This window comes from Chaetodon auriga, chromosome 17 (genome assembly GCF_051107435.1).
Source record: "Chaetodon auriga isolate fChaAug3 chromosome 17, fChaAug3.hap1, whole genome shotgun sequence".
NCBI classification, from domain to species: Eukaryota; Metazoa; Chordata; class Actinopteri; order Chaetodontiformes; family Chaetodontidae; genus Chaetodon; species Chaetodon auriga.
Window position 1 is genome coordinate 8,322,686 of NC_135090.1, and position 19,008 is coordinate 8,341,693.

Sequence of the window (19,008 nt, forward strand, 5' to 3'; positions counted from 1 at the left end):
ATAAGGAAGAAGCCACTATGTGCATGTGTGTGTGTGTGTGTGTGTGTGTGTGTGTGTCTATCCGTGCAGTAGCTGATGCTTCTTTTACATTGCCCAACTTCAAAAGCAGCGTCTCCACTTTAATCTTCTCTTCTCCTGCACTGCGGACCCAAGGAAAGACAGAAGAGAGACCCAGGCTCTTTCTGCCACTCCCATCCCTCCTTCGCTTCCCAGACATGCCTCCTTTTCTCTTTCTACTGTTCTCCCTCCATTTTTCTCCATACCCACTGATGCACACATGCACTTACCCTCTCCCTCGCTCACACGCACGTATTCACATCCTCACTAACACACAACCCTCGCCACGTATACGGGCCGGCCTTGTAGTGACTTACAGTAATAGCCTCATCTTTCTCCCGCTCGCTTACACACACGCAAACATACACAGTCACACTGCATTGCCGAGTGTTGGTGCAGTGAGGTGAATGTATCAGGCATATTAAGTCATAGGAGGAGGGCGCTGAGCGGCGGGGTGGGGGTGGGAGAAAGCTGGCACTGGCACCTTGTGATTTCCACCACTGCAGCGTCAAAAATTGAAAAGCCAATTCCAATTGGACCCCAGTAATTAGAACTGACCTGAATGGCTGCACTGAATGTGGGATGAGAGAGAGAGAAAGAGAGAAGGACAGAGTGGAAACAAGGATAAATGACCTACACCTTGAAATGTATTGTTTCAATGGATGGTTAGAAATGAACCCCCATGGAGGCTAACTGTCATCATCATGACCGCATGATCATGTTTGACAGTCATGTCGCTGGAATTCATGCCGAGCTTAAAGGAATAACACAGCATTTTGGAGAAAACACTTATGTGCTTTTTCTTCAAGAGTAAGACATGATCGATATAAATCTCATGCTTGTGTGTTAATAAATGGAGCTGGAGTCAGGGCAGGTTTAGCCTTGTCTAACTGCCTGAAGGCAGCAGGAAACAGCTAGCCTGGCTCGGCCCAAGGTTCAAAAATACTCTCCACTAAAGCTCGCTAATTAACATGTTGTTTCTCATTTATTTGATTGTTAAATCAACAGACATTTTGAAAAACTGTGGTTTTAGGGAAAGTTACGTGCTGAAACTATTCAAGGATTCCCCTCAGGGAAGTTGTTTCCTTACACATCAGCACCTGATTATGACTGATTGGCCTGTTTTTTTTCTCCACTTTCCTTCCTGTAAAAATGCAGGAAGTTTTCTTTTCCCATGACATTGAGATGTGCTGCAAGTGAACATACGATTGATCAACCAATCAACGACTTCCTGAGCTGATCTCGATGCATCTCGTCTCAACAGCAACGTAGCTACTAGATGACGGTTTAAACAATTGCCTCTCTCACTAAATATGTAACCTTTCCTGCGTGATGTAGCACCGCTGCTCATTTTTGCCAAAGCCTATTATTACATTTCAGAAAAAAGTTATTTTCTTCTCTTGTTAAACGACGAACAACCGTTTATCCACCCACACAGTGCCTCTCTGCAGTGTCTCTTGCTGTAGCGCGGGTTGCCAGATACTGACAGTGAGCAATGGATTCAGTTTGAGTCTCTGTTCAGACAAGATGGTGCCAATACCTGGCAACCTCTCTGTGAGGACAAGACTTTGGAAAGCAAGACTCCAACTCTCCTTCAACCATAAATAAAGCAAAGCGTGCCAGCTGGTTGAGGCAGTCAACTGGAGTCCGCTGCTACACTCACACGACACAGCATCCCAGCATTGACCTGGAGGCTCAGAGTCTACCTTAGCATCGTGACTCCCCACTCAGACTCTGTGCTTTCTTGTGGGGACGAGGTCAGAGCGTAGACGGCAAACATTAATGCTGCATACACGACATCTACATTCACATAAAGACGCATTCCTCAACCGGCTGACTGAGTTTGTCACTTTTACTCTGCCTTTAGGTTTGAATTGAACAAACAAGACGCATTGTGTGTGTGTGTGTAAGTCTGCTTTTTGAGGTTTTAAGTTCAGACAGAGGCTGGCAAGCTGTTTCCCCCTGCTTTCAGTCTTTATACTAAGCTGAGCTAAAGGAACCCTGACTCCAGCTCCAAACCTAATGAGCACACATGAGATTGATATCGATCTTCTTCTCTTCTCTTACTCTTGGAAAGAAAGTGAAAAAGCCTACTTTCCAAACTGTTGAACTATTCTTTTAAAAACATGTCAGTCTCAAATTAGGGTTAAAATACAGTTGTGCTTTTTCATGAAGCAAATCTTTCAATTCTCCTAATTTTCTCCAGGACAAGCATCAGTGCAGCACCTCACTTTACTTCTGTCAAGATGCTTAATTGTAGGAAAACCCTTCAAACGCACTGATTTGCATCGGTGAGGTGGAATGATCTCGCCCTATTTTTGTTTGAGTATTTTCATATTCCAAACAGCACCACAAAAAGAAAATCTTGAATGTTGATGGGCTGAACAAGAGCACAGTCCTGCAACCTTCACCCCCCTCTCACAATATCACCCTTCAAATCATCTCCCATCCCCCTTGTTCCTCCGCTGTCCTCCCTTTTCACCTCATCCTCACCCTTACATCTTCCTCCTACCTTGATTCATTCCATTTCAGCACTTTCATCCAATCTCTCTCTGCTGACCCCATCCCTCATCCCCAGGCTCTCCATCACTGCTGACCCTTACATCTTCTCTCTTTCTCCCTCTCTTAAACTCCCTGTTGGCTTCACCTTGACCCTTGCCTTGTCCATATACCTCCAAAATCTCCACGACTGTTAGACTGAAGCAGAGGCCGCAGCACCAGAGGTGGAAAAGGAGAGAGGGAGGAGAAAGAGGAGAGAAAGGGGTGAAGGGAGAGGAGGGAGGTTAGAAAAAGTCAAGATTGAGTGACAGGGGAAATCATATAAGTTGGAGGGTTACCAACGTATAGATATGAGCTATGGGATTTATTTTCAAAGTGCGCGCACACACACACACACACACACACACACACACACACATGCATACACACACGTACACACTTGTACCTTCACAAACATACACACTGGCCCTTAAGAGCTGTCAAAGGAAATGTTCAAACTGGGATGTCCAGGGTGCAGCAAGGTGAGCTGAGAGGACACACACACACACACACACACACACACACACACACACACACACACACAACACACACACACACAATCCTATCACTCTCGTAATTCCTGGCTGCTTTCACTCAAAACTAAATCCAACACAGGGCACAATAAACACTATTTAACCTCTGCACAACTGACAATTTGGAGATTGGCCATTTAATAGCCTTTTGAAATGGACCTGAATGATAAAACAGAGAGCTGTGGCTCACAACCTGCTGATGAATTCTGTGCAGAAACCACATCAGTCTCCTGATAAGAGCTAATAAAATGTTTAGGAATTTGTAATGGAGAGCACAATCAGCATTTCAGCATCTAAATACTGTAAAACATGGACCAAAACATGGCGAAATCCAACCCAGCTGGTCTTACTGTTCACTCACAAACAATATCTTCTTTAAGGCCTCAGATAATTATTATTTTAATGACTGATCAACGGACATCCTCAAATAGCCTGAACTAACAGTCTGAAAGCTTTAGATATGTAAGATATGACTTTGTGTTATTTATTTATCGTGTCATGCAGCTCAGCCCATATGCACTTATACAACTAAAGATTACTCTGAAAGAGGACACAAGACTTCTATAGTTGCTTGTATAAAGTTTGACATTGTTCAGCACTGATCCAAGCACTCTGGCTGCTTTATTGTGATAAAGCAATGTACACAAATCACTGTAAACAACCACTGTATAAACAGTGATATTAAACAGAGACAGCAGCAAAACCTCTGGTTTGAGAAGCTGTAACAATAAAATGTTATTTCCTTGATAGATCACTTTAATGATTCCTCGCTTATCAAAACCAATTAATGGACCGACCGATGGTTTTGGCACCAATCTTCTTAACAAAATGCCTACAGGCAATCATCTCTAACACTGTGTGAACATTCCTGCAGTCATCATTGTGAGACTGTGCTGGATTTCCTTCAGCAAAGTAAATCTGACACACGGAGGATAAACTGAAAACCAGTCGGAATGGGGGGAATACATGCATTCATGCATTTACAGGCATGGGGTTAATTAACTGCATAGGCAGATATATGTGCAGTGAATGTTTTGCTGTGTGGTGACTGCACACAGGCATTGAAATGCACACACTCACAGGGGTGGTGAATGTATTCCATTAGTGGATGCTGTAGGTACCAGAACTCTGGCTGAGCTCGGGCTCTAATGGCCTTGGTCCTGCAGCCCTCTGGTGATCCGACCAATGCAACTGACTGTCACACTCGCAGGAGCGAGTTTGTGTAATTGTATATGCACCTTGCAAGCATGCCCCTCCTGTAGGCCTTGTCTGTTACCAATGTAATACCAGCGAGTGGTCAGATCCAGTATAGCATCGACAACCACAAGCTGTACTGTAAGTACTATTACTACTAGTAAAAATAATACTGCTAATGCTAACACTGTTAGCACTTACCTATGTCAAAACACAGCAATGAGTTCATCTCTGTATTCACTTCTCCTATTGCTGAATTATTATTCATATTCCAGCATGCTTCCTCATTAGCTGTGGCCGTCACATCGCAGACAGAGGTCAGGGTCCCTGCAGTATCATGTCAGGCCACAGGACCTTTGCTCCCCTGTATGCAGTCAGGTCAGAGCTGTGTGACAGCTGTGGGCCCCTCCTGCTCTCCTCCTGGCAGCGGCTGCTGCCTCTGGCCCTCCTCCAGACGAGCCACATTTAACCCAAACTGGCCCCAACTGGAAATTGCTGTTATAATGACATGCTGTAGTGTTTTAATTTGGGGAAAAACATAAATGACAAACTTGCAATTTCATCTGTGCTCTGTGCAAATCTGTTTTCATTCAACTGCCAAATGATCTTTTTAAATAATGAATTCCATCAGCTGGAAACTCAAATAAACAGGCTTAAACAGCTGTAGTGTTTCGCCAAATCAAAAAAGTGACAAGTAAATGGAGTAAGTCTGTCATGACTGGATAAGCAATGGACAAGTGAGTATTGTAATGTGGTCTCAGCCAATGCCATATTTCTAGCCAGCTTAAGATGACAACGTGGAAATTCATTTGGCAATATAACAATGCTTCAAGTGGTGGCCATGCAGCAATCACTGGGTAAAACTTCACAATATTCTGTTGTGCAAGAAGATTAACCATTTTGTTTGGCTGCTTGAATCTACATCATTTCTTATATTGCAAATGTTTTGTCAGTTGCATTGATTGTATCATTTATGTCTCATCAGCCGCCCATGCTGCACAAATTACGATTCAATAAATGGCTCAAAAAAATGTACTAAACCCAAACTTAGTGTTGATTGTGGCTGCAATGGAGCAGAAGCAAAGAGGAAAATGGAAATGTTTTCATCACATGTATTTCTGTTGATGTGTGCTGTGACTACATGTGATGCAGTAACGAATCCCACTACAATAGGTACACAGCATCATTCAGGAGGAGGCTCGGCATTGTTGGAGGTGTAAAACTGGAGCTTTCGGAAGCTCGCATTTGTCAGCTCCGGCGAGAACCCAGCTGTCAGCCAGCACTCCCATACTCACTGTACCACACCTCAGATGGATGGCAAAATATATGACAGGATTTTTGCTTCATCTACCTCACAGATTACACACCGAGTGGAAGACAGACCCCCACTGAGACGGAGACGGGAAACAGAGAGAGGGAAGACTTGTGCGTTGTGCAATATGTGTCTGTACGTGTGTTTGTTCTGTGAAACACACCTTGAAGGAGGAAGGACACCACTGAGGCTTTACTTCTCAAAACTCTCATTTAGTCTGTCTCTTTGTCTCCCTCTCTCCTCTGTCGCAAAGCACCAATCTCTCCATCACATCCCAGTGTGACTCAGCACCCTGCTGATCAAACACCATCTACTCCTTCCTCTCCTCCGTTCCCATCTCCCCTTCTCTCTGACAGACAGTCGAAGGCAGCCACACACAAACAGCCTCCCAAAATGCCCCCCTGAGGGACCGACCCTGTATTCTTGAAAAGTAAGAAGCGCCCTCCAGGAGAAGGCTTTACAGAAAAAGTAGTGAATAACTAGCAAGAGAGAAAATAACAAGATAAGATCACAAACACAACTCTCTCTATCTTCTTTTCCCCTTCTTTCCTCAAGCACCAGTGCACAGCTCGCAGCGAGGATACCAGGAGACAATGGGGCATATTTTTCTTTCTTACAGCTCCACTTTTTTTGTCCCTTTATGATATTTCCTTTATTTATTTATTTTTCTGCCCTTTTTCACCAGACTTTCCCTAAAACCTTGAAAAGACTGAAAAGCACAAAAAGTCACAGTTTACTCGGCCTATTAAAGCAAATGTTTAAAAAAGAGCAATCTTTCCCTTAACTGTGTTACAAACCATGACTGGCTTTTCTGACAGACCAGCCAATCTCAGATGAGCTGCCCAGCAGTCCAGAATATTAGTGACGGTGGCAGAATGGATAACACTGATAGTTATTAGTGCAGTGGCTTGTAAGAGAGCTAAACAATCACCCCTATGATTAAGTTTCATAAGAGCATGACATGAGATCAAATGACAATATCTGTCTCCTCGCCATCAGAGGAAAGTGGAGGAAGAGAAGATAAAGAGGGCTGTGTTTGTCATCTTATCTTTGTGATCCGCTCTCAGTGGTTAATTAGTAAATTTTCCACTGGCACTGTCTCCTGCACACTTCTGACACCTATGCAGTGGCTCATCAGTGTGTTCCTGCAAGAAACCTTAGCATGTACACAGTACAGGAGAGTCGTCTCGCATCATCTCAGCTGATTTAAATGTAAATTGGCGGTGATTTTTTTAATTATTTGTTGCAGAGGCTACACTCAAATCTAATTTGGATTCATGTGATGTTTTGAACTACAGTGCCACGGTCTATTTTTCGCTGTTTATAATGATTTCAAGGTGATTTATTCTGAAAAACAGTGTACTCCCAAGTGTTGTAAATGAGTAAATAAATATGGCTGCACCAGCTATCAAGCTGGTGATGAATGAATTTGAATATGGACTAATTACTACTTGTCATCTATCACACATATCACGCAATCCGTGAGTGAACCGGGTGTGTATATTCTTGGCTGTTAGTCGGGAAGTTCAAACTGTGCTTGATTTGGGAATAAAAACCTGCCAGCAGTGGCACTTTGAGATGTTTTGCAGCACAAAACTGATTAATGGATGTTTATCTGCTCTAAAATACATACTATCCTTGTGTCTATGTGTTCAGATTTGACTGACTTATGACTCAAGAGGGATTTTTTCTTCTCTGTGCCCCCCCTTCCCCAGTGCAATGTAATGAGTGGGTAGTCTGCAGACGGCAATGGGCGTTGTCGCCCGTACTATTAACTATGTGCTGCCAGTAACCAAACCAAGGCTCAAATAATGAACAAAAGTGACTAATCTGACAGTACAAATGACAAATTCTCAATCCAAAACCCTAAAATTAAAACATGCCCCAATAACTATGTATATGATAAGTGATTGAGAAATTAACCCCTGACACCTGCTGGACTCTACAGACTATTTTCAGACAGATTTTGCAGACATCTAAGCTCTCTCCAGCAGGTTACTAAATGAACACCAGCACTCGCCCTTGTACTGCCTTGATTTGACTAATCAAAACACAGGACGACAGTTTTGTCATTACTGGCATTAGAAAATTAAGTGTTTCGGCCATCACTTAAGTCCGTTCAGTGACAGTGAATGACTATTCTTAGTGCCACTGCAATCCCTTCCTGTCAGCTCACATAAAAATGAGTCAAATTAGTTCCTCACAGGTAGTCAGATTTGAGACACAGGAGAAGAAAGCAGCAGTATTAGACGGTCTGATTTGAGGTATTAAAATCGCCACTGGGAGAGAAAGACTTGGATTTCTCATCTCTACCTACAATAGCTATGTCATGTACATGCACTATAAAAAAGCCATAGAAGTAAAGCAGGGCAGAAATGTAACGTGTGGGTAGTCTGTACCTGAGTACCTCCCCACCTTTAGTAGTTTAAGTTTTGAGTTTTCCCCCATCAGCTTCAACAGGTCCCTCTAATTACACAACAAAATTCACACTTGGTAAGTGCTTCACAGAAAGACATGTGTAGATCCTTGTTTGACTGTGCTGTGTCGGTGTCCAATGTTTTGCTGAAGCATCCCACCGCCCGAACTCCCCCCTCTGCAGACGCTCAATAATGTCCCACGACTTCCTCCTCTTCTCCGAACACACAAGAGCCATAATCCATACGGCCACTAGAGGGCTTTGTCATACGTCGTTATTGAGCACTTACTTAAACAACTGATGCTGTCATCCTTTTTGAAGGACACTCTTCAGCTTGAGTCAACTTTGAGTATGAAGAACAAAGCTGGCACGTAGGGGGGGAAATAAAAATAACTGCCACTGAGTCCCTTCCTCTCTCTTGATATCAATATTGCAAGCTTGTGAGCTGGCGTATGCATGTCACCATCAGTGAAGCCTGGCAACAATGCCTTCAGGATCTCCTGCATTATTCAGAGAGCCCAACAAGCACTAGGGCTCTGCCATTATCTATTTAAATCTGAGCGCAGGCGTGTCCCACTGAAAGCGTGTACTTGCACCACCACATGCCCCGCTTACAAGAGATAGAGAGGGCTGTAGAGTGGAGGCAAGGGACTGGTCGATGTAAAAGAGGTAGGAAAACATGTAGAGGGAGAGAGATGGGGAGGTTGAAATGTTAATGCTGGGAGGCGGGGGGCTGGGGGGTGGAGGGACGACAACATGAGGACAGAGGAGGAGGGAGGAGTTAAGCAAGACAGCTATTAGACAAATGTTGTGAAATAAAAATGAGAAAATGGAGAAAATGGAGGCAGGGTAAGAAGTGATGGAGGCAGATATGAAGAGGGCATTAGGGAAATATGCAGATGATGAGATGGGGGAGGAGTGGAGAGAATGGGATGATGAATGGAGCTAAGAAAGAAGGGAAGGAGGAAAAAAAAGGAAGGAAGGAGGAAGCATGAAAGGGAAGGAAGGCAAAGTGAGGGATAAAAGCCAAAAGACAGGGATAGAAGACAGGAAGGGAGGCAGAAAAGAAGGAGAGAGGAGATGAAGGGAGGAAGGAAGAACGGAGGAAAAAAGACACGAAGAAATGTTAAAAAATGGTGCACCTTGAGGAGGGAACTGAGCTAAATGAAATGAATAGCTACCATATGATGTAGCATTTAAAAACTACTCCTCTCTATCATTTCATATCGCTCTCCCTCCCACCTCGCCTCCCCACCATCACCCATTCATCAAATGACTGCCATCCCGTCATCCTCAGTCATCGACACAATTGCTCATCCAGTCCATTAGGCCAGCAATCCGCCTTCCTTTATTCCTGCTGTACCCTTCCTGCTCCTCCACCCTCTGATCATCTTCAGGTAAAGCACATCCCTCATATGGTGCTGGGAAAGCCATGCCTCCGCCATAAAAACACCCACTTTTACAAGTCATTTAATCCGGCATCAAGTCTTCTAATGTCATTCCCATTTACTTGCCACCGGGGAGAGATCATTTCGTATCCAATCAATCAACTTGTTTCAAGGATGCTTCCATGAATCAGGCTGCATGGAGTGAGTAACCTGTGATCTGAATGAGTGTTTTACTCGCCAGCGTTTTCTGACATAGCAAAGCAAAAACACGGCAGTGAATTGAAAGGAATGGATTAAAAAGTGTGTTTCTGCTCTAACATAAACTGTAAATGTTAGCATGGCTGGCTAACCAGCTTACGAACTGCAGAGGCAACCTTACTTTACTTTCAATGCCATGGAACATTACATTTGCTGACTATAGTATTTTGGGGGATTACAGGTTACATTAGAAGTGATCTTTTTCAGGACTGAAACGCCTGCTTTGTGGGAGTCCTGGGTGCTCTTCTATCTGAATTTAGAGAATTGACAGTGGCTCTGTCATGCTCTTTATTTGGTATGGGAATGTTTACACAGCTAAATTACATTTTATTAGAACATTTTACTTAGTTTTATCTAATGTTCTCTAAAACTAACCCATTGCTTATGCAACATGTATTTGCTCTGTCCTCCACATGTCACCAGTTGCCAACTTTCCACCTCGTACATGTGAGCTTTAGCCTCGCTCTTTTAGCTGTAGATGATGATGTAGATGATTCCTGTTATAATGGAAATCAGGTGTTTTTATGTCTAACACAATAACACACTGATTTTTGCCCTCATTAAGACAAACTCATTAAAGATGTTTCATTTCTGGCTGGATAAATAGGAGATGTTTTATGACATTTTCAGAGAAACAGTGGGTGCTATCAGTCCATGCAGAAAAAGAATAGACCATGTTTTTCACAACTGGGTGCCAACTGCTTATACTGTATATCTCCTGCATGTAATTGTCATGGGAAACACAGAATGTGCAGAATGTGTGCATTCCCCTTGACAATTACTATAGAATATACAGTTAGGATATACAGTGGAAACACTCATCTCCTGGGCAGCGTTTCTCAAGCATACAGCACAGCGGGAAGCATGTTGGATATGTTGGATATTTTTAGTATATGGACACAACAGAAGCACACACACAAGAATGGAGTCGTATTTTATCATACTATATGACTGGCTGAGCTCTAATACTCCCCATGAAACGAATGGCTGGGACTGAATGTCATCAATCATGAAATTCATCAATTCATCAATCATGGAAGACGGCAAGATTGAAAACACACACCCACCCGCACACACAAACGCACATTCCTCTGTCAATATATGAATGAACATATGCTAATATGGTTCCTTTCCGGAAGCGCTTGAGCCGCAGACCTCAAATCAGCTTCTCTCCTACTCTGTTTTTTTTTTCTCCCTCTCTCCGATTTTAGTATGAAATGCTCAGTGATCATTCTGCCGCAGTTCCCCATGCAGCCCATAATCATTGCAGCGCTCGCTCACTTATTCTGTCAGTCAGAGAGGACTGGAGAGGGCCAGCTGACACCCAACACCCACCCATCCTCCGCTACACACATCCTCTCACAAACACACACACACACACACACACACACACACATCAACAACCACTCAAGTAAACACTAACACAGGCGACCGAAGGCAAACAGACAACCCTGGCGTACAAAGACACACATGCAGAAAGGCCAGCTCGCCTGGCTGGGGATGGGCAATGGACTTGGGCTTGGGGCTTGCTAGGGTGGAAAGGGGAACAATTTCATGCCCAAGTGCATCAGAGAAGAGTACAGTGGGAACACGAGCAAACATTTTTCCACCCAGATAGGTTACAGCAATTACCCTCGCCTCTTTAACCTTGCCGCTCGCCTGCAAGCTCTGTTTCAGGTCCCATCCACAAGACGATTCCAACACAGAGTTTGTATTGGAGTGTTGGGGGTGGGGTGAGTATCTTTCTCCCCATTACATCATTTTGAGCGGTCTGTAGATCTAGCGTGAGTGTGTACTGTACAGATTGCTATTATGAGTTTGGGTTGACCCGTTGTCCTGCCAGAACAGCAGCGGGAGTGATTAAATACTCATCATTCAGGAGGGAAATGTGTCAACACAAGGCGCTAACTCTCCAGTAAGAGTAGCTTTATTATAGCAACAATGAAGGTATGTATGAATATGAGGGGGAGTGCTGACAATTAAAAGCGAAGCGTGAAGGATATGAAAAAGCATCCACATGAGTGTGTGCATGTGTGTGCGGCTCCACCAAACCTGGATTAACAATACAGGTCTCGCTATTTTATTAGTGTTTGTGTTGTCGCCAACACTCCGAGCCTGCCAACAGACACACGGGAGGAGAAAGTGCCTTTGACACAGGAGAGAAGATTAGCATTAATATCACAACCACACTTCACAAAATGTCAGGGTGGTATTAAGCACAATGGGGACAGCCTTAACCTGTTTAATGTCTATAGGAATATTATATTAACTATACTGACATTAATTATTTTGCTCAATCGCTGTGGACGTAGACTGCACGAGTACCTCCAAAAGCCGATTAAAGTTATGAAGTTTAGCTAAAGGAAGACTGTCTTTCATGCTTAGCCTCCCGATATATTTTTTCCCTTTCCCGCTTCCAACTCAGTCAGCTGACTGAAGGCATAGAGTGAGCCATTAAGTGTAAAGGAAAGCTAAATTTTATCTGGGTACAAGACGCTTGAAACGTCAAGTGGAAATGCCCAAGATACCCATCAGTGTGACACCATCAGCATGATATCATCAGCGTTTTTTTTCTCATAATTAGTGAAGCTGTTTCCAGAGCCACAGAAGGCATGACAACTGTTTTAACAGGCCAAAGATTTCTCCTCATAATGAGTCCATGTGTAAAATTGGGGGAGTGCCCCTTTAACTTTTCCTATACTAAGATATGGTATCAAATAAATTGACTTCTTGAAAACTCTTTAAGTATTTCTATCAGCTTTTTGATGTGTGGGGGGAGGGAGAGGTGAGAGGGACCTGTAACAAATGTACAACATAACTGACGTTTCGCTTCCATAAATGGGATGTACCGCATTTAACGCTGATTGGTTAGGGTTATATGGTTGGTTATCAGAGTCATAGCCAGTCAGAGGCAGAGTAGGGGTGGGTCTTCACAGAATATGGGTGGGAAAAGAAATAATGCAGGTAACGAGACTAATGGGCTCTTGGAATAATAGCATGGCACCCAACTGGGGCTGTAACAGTTCATGTGTTCATGGGGAACCATCTGTGTGGGGACGGTCTGGTGCATGCAGACTACACGGTATGAAGATTGATGAACGTAAGCGTAAGTTTCTGCCTGCAAACTTTTTGCTGTTAGCAACACGTGCTGAGCAAGCTGAACCACAATGCTCCATGTAAGAATGGAAAGCTTGGCAGATGCAGTAGCAGTAACTAAAGGGATTTGGAGTTAGCAAATTGTTGATTTATTTCAGAATCAAATTGACATGACTCATGCCACTTGGATCACTGGTTTATAAGAAAAGTAACTGCTTCAGGTTGCCTCTCCATATGAATCGTGTTCATGACTAATGGTTTGTCTACAGCAAGCTCGAGGAGAGAAGATTTAGAGCGAAAACTGAATCCAATACAATACTGAATCTGCTCTGTGTTACCCCTACCCAGAATGTACCTGGTAATTTTAGCTTCAGTAATGTCTGCAGCATCTACTCATCTCATCTTTGCCAGCCTGCGTTTCATAATGACAGTAATCTCCCTCCTTCCTTCTGTTTGGCTCTATGAGGAAGCTACAGCTGCAGGACAGGCAACATTTTAAATGACTAATGTTACATCCACTGATTAACTCAAAGGTAAATGTTATACTGTTAATTACCACAGGGATATTAGCAGGCAAGTCAAATTAGACCATGAATCAGTCATGGTGGCCCCTTCAGAAACTGAGCTGAATATTACCCAAGAAAAAAAATTAGCATCTTGATTATTTAAATTGATTATGTCCATGCCTCTTATCACTCCACCTGATCATCCAAGCTAACTTTCATCTCCTTAACAGTGTAATTTATTTCAAATCTTCAGCTTTGTTTATTATTGGAGGATTCATGATACGGCTGCAAAAGCTGACGGGTTGATGTCTTGATCAACCAGACATCTTTAAAAATCAACTCCATAAAACACATGGATGACAGAACATGGCATGCTTATATTGTGCATGAATGGCCGCCACTTTCCTGGTTGTGTCTGTGAGAGCCCAATAAAACCCCCAGTACCATCCCTGAATGCTCTTTACTGATATGCAATATGCAAAATGGCCTGTTTATGGCTTCACACTAAGTGTAGTTTATAAAAGTCTGGGTTGAGGGGGAAAGAGATATACAGAGGAGAGCATAAAACATGAAGAGAGAGAGAGGAGCAGGTAGGGAAAGATGCTTTCTGCATACGTATACGTGCTTAGCCTGCCACTGCTTCCCCAAATTGTTCTCATCAGCAGCCTCCATTCGTCTAGATTTGGAGTGAATGCACTATATTAACATGGACGGCATTTCTTTCAAATAACACTGTTTCCTCTGCACTGCGTTTTCATGCAGCGGTCAGCTTTAGAGGCAACTGTAACAATATGAAAACACTCAAAGCCCTTCACCTTGTCATCCAGACCACTATTGCTTTCCTACAGATCGCAGGATGTCAGCACAGAGCTTTGATATACTGCAGAGATGATAATAAAGTGCTTTGTTGCAAAGGGATACCCTATCAGTGTCAGTTTGTATTGGGGAAATAAAGTAATGGTGAATCTGAAAGGTTTGACTCCAAGGAAACTATTGATGGCAGAGAAATCTGATCTTTTCAATATTTTAAAGATAGTCCACAAACCATTACATTTCTCAATAATACTCAGTGTATACCTTCAAATAAAAGCTGCAAAATCACTTTCACACTTGCATGCTCTCTTGTAACAGGGAGAACGGTGCCTCTGTCGTTCCCACTGCGTGCCATGAATGCCTGTTCTTGCTTCTAACTTGGGTTTGCAGGCACGATCTCCTGCCTAAACTCTGTGTGATTCACGGGGTTTCCTGATGGACAGATAGCATTACTTGTTGTTAACACAATCGCGAACTGCTGCTAAGTGTAGCTGGTGTTAACCAGTTAGCTCAGTTAGCCCTGCAGCTAGCTGACTCCACCTGGACCAGACTGGGAACTCAGAGCACTGGAGGGTTGTTGGTGTTTACACCGCACAGAAGCATTGATCGACCAGGAAGACGAAGCCCATATATATACATATATACATATGAGTTGAATAATAAGTAAATCGTCATCTCAAACTGTCAGGGCACCAAATCGCAAAAAATACCAATCCTTACATAATGCTGCTTCAAGCAAAAGCTACCCTTGTTTGATGTCCAAATTAAGCTTTCCATTTAAATCTGGACTCACTTAGCGTTGGAAGTAATATTAGAAAAGCTTGGCACTTAAAAGGTTGTTTGCACATGACATCATGTCACTCTTTGTTGAAGTGATTTCCTGCATGGGAAGTGCTATAACACACACTCAGAATGCTGATGTTTTGCGTCGTTTACAGTTGCTCAGATCTATGAAACCAAGAAATCAAGAGGAGCTTTTACTGAGTGCCAAAAGTTGTTGTTCATAAGGGTTGAATCTATGGCGACAGATTTAAAACTACAAGCAAAACACAAATAGCTGACCTTTGCGAGTAGTTAACCTGGCAAACAACCGCAATGTCAACATTCAGCACTGCAGTGCTGAAAATTTGCTGCTCAGTTAGTCCACGTTAAATTGGCATTAACAGCTTCACATAAGACAGGTGAACGTAAATATCTTACCCTGTCTTGTTTCGCGATGATCCACGTCTTTAGTGGCATTTCAGCCGACCTTTGCGAGTGGTTAATCTAACAAACAACTGTAATGTAAATGTCAACATTCAGCACAGCAGCGCAGAAAGTTTGTTGCTACGTTATTGACTTTATTACCTGTAAAGCCTAGCATGCTAGCATTCTAAACTAAAATGGTAAATATGGTGTAGCACTGGAGAATGCCTGCTTAATATCAGCATTGTCATTGTACAGCCTCACAAGATAAAATCAGTGTTGAGCACAATCAACTGATCATCTTAGGTCTTTGACATGACCAAATCAAAAATCTCCTGTCAGATATTGGACACTGAGTCACTTTGTGCCAAGAAATTCTTTGTTTCTCAAGTCATTATACGGAATAATGAACTGGAACCGTTAACAATTGCAGAGCTGTAATCGTTCCGTGCACTATCGCGGATCTACAAGGTGTTGCTTTTCCCACTCCCCACATCTGTTTTTCTTCCAAGAGAACAGAGTGTGTAAGAACCTCAAACAGACGACACTTAATCCTCATGCAGCCATCAAGACGGAGCATCATTACCGAGCCTCTTATGTGATGGTGAAAAGAAATAATGGGATTTGTGGAATGCGTGTTGATGCACCAAAATGAGCCCTGGCAAATTCAACCCTACACACTGCAAGAAATATCCATCCCACACAGCCTGTTCTGTTTTTTTCCCTTGGCTGAAAATAAGAAAATCAATTTTAAGGTTGAATGAGACTTGATAAGTCACAGTGAACCGGCATTTTGATAGCATCTTTCCTTCCTAATGTTCTGGATTTTCTGGTGAATGAAGAAGAGAAGAAGAGGATTGGGATTCCTCCAAAATGTGCTTTCAAGAAGTTGCAGGGGTTTTATTTGCTGTTTGGAGTTTTTATTTACGCCTTCAGCACAAGGAGTTATAATTGAAAAAGGAAATTTGATATGAATCCTGTAATTCCTTCAGCATTTATGGCATAGTCTTTAGCTGTATTTTATGATAGTGTATATAAGCTAACAAACTAGGGAAAAGAACTTTATTTCCACTGTAACTGTTCTGTGTAACTGTTCACTGTCCTGTCAAACTGACCCGTTTTCCATTTAATGGACAAAATGAGCAGCGTGTCCTGCTAACAGAAGGACATGCTTCCTATGACAGAACATGCTGTTTCAACTACCTGGGAATGAGAACAGTTTTTTTCAGATCTCACAGATTCCGGACAGGAAAGTGCAGTTGATTGAGGGCGTCTCCATTAGAAACCAGCTCTTTCTGCAAACTGGGTGCGCAGGCAGGACACGCTCAAGAGGAAAGCAAGAGGACACGGAGGGAGTCAGCTTGATACGACACATCCGCTCAGCCAGAAAATACAAATTTCATTTTGTAGTTTGAATCATTTTGAGGGAGGATGAGTTTGAGCATTCAAGGCCAGTGTGCTACTTTCCAAGCTGGGAGCTTGATGTCTTACTGTACCATTAATAATTCACTACACTCACTCCGTAAACTACAGTATCTGGTCAGTCAATTAGCACTCCACTTTGTTATCCAATGATATTTGGTTTCATGTCATCTGGTTTTGGAGCCACATGGTGTTGAGTGCAGAGATGTTGCAGAGCCCTTTCATACAGTAACTCTACTCTCCACTGAGGCAACCCCCCACCTACACACACACACACACACACACACACACACACACGCACACACTCACAAAGCAAGATACAGCTTGGATTCCCAGTAATCAAAGGCAAAAACCTTGCCATGTTCGTTCAATTAACTTCCATTACAGTAACACAGCTCATACGTACACAGTATGTGGTTTTACCCATTATTTCAAACAATCATCCTTTACATCGAATTCCTCATGACACACCACAGAAAAAAAAGTATCAAACCACACCTGCGTGGTGTGAAGGAGCCCTGCACTGTGCCTGATCCATCTGATCTTTATCCAAATGTTCTAACTAATAATACAAATATAGTAAGGCGGTGCCAGAGGAGGGGCTGGGTTGCAGCGGCATGGCTGTAACATGCAGGGAAAGGGGCGGTAACTGAGATAATTCATGTGAAACCAGGGAGAATGCTTAGCCTTTCTCACAGGAGCGCAAAAAAACGCGCTTTACGGCTGTAAAAGCTCGCCTCCTTTAATCATCCAAGCATACACAGGTAGAATAATAAATGTACAGCATCCTAAACGACCCCCGCCTCGCCATCAGCACCCCCCTGGAGGATTCCTGGACCGGGGTGGTCCTGAGGTATCATCTCCTCTCTGTCCCGGGCGCCATGCTCGTCGTACGCGGTTCTCGTCTGATTAATTAAGCCGTTGTGCACCTCTGCTTCGTAGCCTACTGTAAACGCGATACTTCTGCAGCTAGCGCGAATTCCTCTCCGGGACATGCACACTTACATAGCTAGCACACACACAAATACACACAAAATACACACACACCACAGATACGCACAAGCGCGCTTTCACGGTCAGCGAACATTTACGCACGAATGCAACTCGGCCATAACCGTCATCTTCGAGTGCTTTCCTTGTTTGAACTGCCAGCCAAAGACAATTTGATGTTTGTTTGAATGTGTGTGTGTGTGTGTGTGTGTGTGTGTGTGTGTGTGTGTGTGTGTGTGTGTGTGTGTGTGTGTGAGCGGCACTCGCAAATGGCGCAACTTCTCATGTTTTTCCTGTCAAGTTGACACAGCTGGGACGCCCGCTGACAGCAAACCGACCATTCCCAGATGTTCAATGTTCGGCTGCACCAGTACAAACCAGTATCTAGCTGTTCTCTTCCCCGCGTAAAGACAAAAGCCACATGACAGCCTGCTCGCATCCACGGAGTGAGCGTTCAGAGAACATTTGCACAGGAGCACCTGCACCTCCAGCCTCCCCATTGCCCCCCTCATCCAGCCGCTTCATGTGTATCCTCACCTTAAAGTCGAGGCTTCTTGTGTCACTGACCGTAATCTTCGCTGGAGTGACAGAAACACAAACACACGCCTATCCCGCGCAGCTCCCCGACCGCTGTGATGAGGAGGATGGAGGATGGAGAGACAGCAGCGGAAAGCAGCGGTACCGCCTCTCTCTCTCTCTCTCTCTCTCTCTCTCTCTCTCTCTCCCTCCCTCTCTCTCTCTCTCTCTCTCTCTGGTTCACAGGCAGGGCTCCCCACTGAAATATTACCGCCAACCGATTGGTCCACGGGCTCCTGAGCGGCCCCTCTCCACTGCTCTAGGAGGGGCCAAATAAAGCCGCGGGGACTGAGGCCAACACACCCCAAACGAATCAATCTTACAAGCCGCTCAGCTATAATGTCTAGTTATTTTTTATTAAAAACGAGGGAGATATATATATTGATTTTACTCAGACAGGCCTATATGCCACGTGCTTCCAATATGCGGTTGCATTTGGTCAAGGTGCACTGCAAGTAAATAAATAAAACATTTCAAGTTAAATGATATGGCAAGAGTTTCTTTTGGTGTCCAATCTAATTCACGACTTTGCTCTAAAATGGAAGAGTCTAATTTTAAAAAAAAATGTAAGAGCTCAACATATTTTCTTTAGTTGTGTCCATCCTAAATATGGATCATCCGTTCACACAGGCGCACACCATCAGTAAAGTGCAGGCTATAAGTTACTCCGACGCCATACTGCGATGTTTTCAACAGCGTAGCCGCCCGTTCTGAATACGCCATC

At 43.6% G+C, this 19,008-nt stretch overlaps 1 protein-coding gene across 1 annotated transcript in view; it reads right to left on the minus strand.

Moving 5' to 3' along the window:
* dlgap3 (discs, large (Drosophila) homolog-associated protein 3) overlaps positions 1–18,365 on the minus strand; it is a 113,052-nt gene extending 94,687 nt beyond the window's left edge. The window contains exon 1 of the mRNA XM_076754840.1: positions 18,246–18,365. The gene's annotated coding sequence lies outside the window, so the exon portion shown is untranslated. The remainder of the gene's footprint in view (positions 1–18,245) is intronic.
* Positions 18,366–19,008: the final 643 nt, after the last annotated feature.